The sequence below is a fragment of the Corylus avellana genome, chromosome 2 (genome assembly GCF_965113065.1).
Source record: "Corylus avellana chromosome 2, dhCorAvel1.hap1.2, whole genome shotgun sequence".
NCBI lineage: Eukaryota > Viridiplantae > Streptophyta > Magnoliopsida > Fagales > Betulaceae > Corylus > Corylus avellana.
Genome location: NC_142491.1, coordinates 27,258,217 through 27,261,793, shown reverse-complemented (window position 1 = coordinate 27,261,793; position 3,577 = coordinate 27,258,217).

The following is a 3,577-nucleotide window of genomic DNA, read 5'->3' as shown; positions in this document are numbered from 1 at the left end:
AACAACACTCTTTAGATGGTTGAGGCAGTCATCGAAACAAGACTCAAAGACAGTAAAGTCATCCATAAATACCTCAATGGATTTCTCCACCATATCTGAAAAAATGCTCATCATGCATCTTTGGAATGTGGCTGGGGCATTGCATAATCCAAATGGCATTCTTTTGTAGGCGAATGTGCCAAAAGGACATGTGAAGGTGGTCTTCTCCTGGTCCTCTGGTACTATTGCAATCTAATTATAGCCACTATACCCGTCCAAGAAGCAGTAGTAGCTATGGCCAGCTAACCTTTCTAGCATTTGATCAATGAAGGGTAGGGGGAAATGGTCTTTTCTTGTCACCTTGTTCAGCTTTCTGTAATCAATGCATACCCTCCAACCAGTGGTTACTCTTGTAGGTATCAGCTCGTCATCTTCATTCTTCACCACTGTGATCCCACTCTTCTTTGGAACTACTTGGACTGGACTCACCCATTTACTGTCTGAGATGGGGTAGATAATGCCTACATCTAATAATTTCAACACCTCTGCCTTGACTACCTCCTTCATGTGCGGGTTGAGTCTTCTCTGTACATCCCTGGTTGGCTTTGCTTCCTCTTCAAGGAAGATTTGATGCATGCATTTGGCAGGACTTATTCCCTTGATGTCAGCAATGGTCCATCCCAAAGCAGTTTTATGTTCTCTGTGAACTCTCAACAGCTTTTCTTCTTCCTCAGAACTCAGATTTGCAGCAATTATGACTGGTAATATCTTGTTTTCTCCCAAGTAGGCATATGTCAGGTGGTCTGGCAATTGTTTTAATTCCAATTTTGGTGCCTGAACAATAGAAGGAACAAGAGAAATATTAGTAGGCTCAAGAATCTCTAAGGGAGGAGTGTACTTACTCAAATATTTTGGAGAGGCCTCAAGGAGGTGCACGGTTTCAATGATGTCTTCAGTAAGATCTTCAGGTTCTGGCTCAATGTCCTGCCTTGTGAAACTATGGGTGAGGGTGGCCTCCAATGGATCTTTATGTTGGTCCTGCAAAATTTTCTCACTAACACCTTGGATCATACAAACATCAAAACATTCTAAATCTTCTTGAGGTAATTTCAATGCATCGAATATTTTGAACTCTATTGTCTAACCATTTACCTTCATGCTTACAATACCCTTTTTCACACCTATTGTAGTATCAGCAGTTCTCATAAAGGGTCTTCCTAAGATAATAGGTAAAGGTGATGGAATAAGGGATTCTTCCACATCCAACACAATGAAATCAGCAAGTAAAATGAATGTACCTACCTTTACCAAGACATCTTCAAGTATACCTCTTGGTCTTTTGATGCTTCTGTCTGCTAATTGCAAGGTGATAAAGGTTGGTTGAAGCTCCCCCAATCCCAGCTTTTCATATACAGCGTAAGGCAACAAATTCAACCCTGCTCCTAGATCCAGTAGTGCCTTTTCAAAAGAATGGTCTCCTATCCTGCAAGGAATGGTAAAACTACCTGGATCTGTTAGCTTTGGTGGTATTTTTCTTAACAAGACTGCACTTACTTCTTCTGTTAAGGCCACTGTCTCATACTCCTGAAACTTCCTTTTGTTAGTGCAACAATCCTTTAAAAATTTAGCATATGAAGGAATCTGTTTAATTGCATCTAATAAAGGAATATTGATTTCTACTTTCCTCAAGGTCTCAAAGATATCCATGAGTTGCTTTTCTTTCTTTGGTTTGACTAACCTTTGAGGAAAGGGGGGTGCATTTACCTTCTCCATTTTGTTTACCTTAGAAGTTGATGGTCCTTCTAGAGTTGCTTGAAGTGGCTCTTTAGTTCCAATAACTTTTCCATTCCTAAGAACTGGGACTGCTTCTAGCTGTTGATGACCCCCTAGATTGGGTATTATCTGGGCTGGAAATTCTGCCTGCTTTCTTTCACTCAGCTCCTTTGCCAATTGCCCTATTTGCATTTCTAGTTTGTGGATGGCTTGATCGGTCCTTGTATTGAATTGTTGTTGTGAAGTCACAAGTTGTCGTAAAAGACTCTTTAGATCCTCCTCTTTTGGGTCTTGGGCTAGTTGAACTGTTTGTTGGAATTTGCCTTGCTGTCCTGGAGGATTTCGACTGTTCCTACTGTTGCTGCATGAGGAATTGGGGTGGTTGTGCCACCCTGAATTGTAAGTGTTGGAATAAGGATTGTTCTTGGGAGGATAGGTGTGCTGTCCCACATAATTGGCTTGCTCCTGATCTGCAGATGAATACAAGGGGCAGGTCTCAGTAGTGTGATCTAAATGAGAACACATGGCACATACCTGGAGTTGGGTCGCTGGCTGAATAGGAGAGATGGTCTGAGGAGTCATGGAGTTTACAAGCATATTTAAAGTCTTCTGCAGGGCAGCTATCTGATTTTGCTCTACGCTATTTTCTTCATACCTGCCTTTGCTCCTTACACCTTGCCTCCCTCTGGATGGGAATTGTTGGGTGTGTTCACTCAACATCTCAAAAAGCTCTATGGCTTCCTCACTACTCTTTTCCATAAGTGTTCATCCACAAGCTGTATCAACAACACCCTTGTTAAAATCATCTAACCCTTCATAAAAGATTTGTACCTGGTCATCTTGAGATAAGTTGTGATTTGGACACTTAAGGAGCATTGCATTGAAGTGATCCCATGCTTCAAAGAAAGGTTCTCCATCTCTTTGTTGGAACGATTGTAGCTCCCTTCTAAGTTGCCTTGTGCTTTGAGCTGGGAAAAACTTCTTCAGGAACTTGGTGGTTAATTCTTCCCAAGTATGGATAGAATTTGCAGGCAAGGAATTGTACCACAATTTAGCATTATCTTTCAAAGAGAAAGGAAAGAAGATTAACCTAAGTGTCTCTAGAGTTAGGCCTTCGACATGCTGCAACTTCCATAAATCAAAGAATTCTTTAAGATGCAAGTTGGGATCCTCAGTAGCTGTGCCTCTGAAGTGAGTCAATGCATTAAGGATTTTAGGAGAGATATAATAGTCGCCATCCACCTCCGGTTGATATGCTATGCATGAGGGTTGATGAAGGTTTGCTGGAACGTATGCCTGCTTCATTGGTTTCCTCCCCCATGGTGGATTTGCCTCTAATGGTCTTGGCCCAATTGGATTCTCTTGCAAATCGTCCATATGGATTTCTTCTTCTTCTTCTTTGTCTTTAGGTCATTGTCGAATTGTCTGCTCAATTTTAGGATAGAGTGGAAGAACAGTTGAGGCTTGAGATCGACGACCTTGCATCAACTGAATTACTTCTTCGGTTGAGTAGCTTCAGTGCTGCTGGTCCAGATGCTCCCTGGAATTGTGCTCGATCGCAGGTTGGTGCGTTCGATCACAATGCGCTCGATCACACTTGGCTGCCGATTGATCGCAATCACAGAATGCTAATCTGTAACCTGAAACAGAAAATAGAAAACTTAGGGAAAACAAAAAATCTTTTTGATTTTTGATAACAACTGATGAGTGCCAAATATTGCATATTTGGACCCCTTAATTTGCATTTACTAAGCCTTTAGCTTTATTATTTTCTGATGTTTTGGTTAGTTTTGGTGTTTTAGTGATTTGCAGGCTGTTAAGAGAA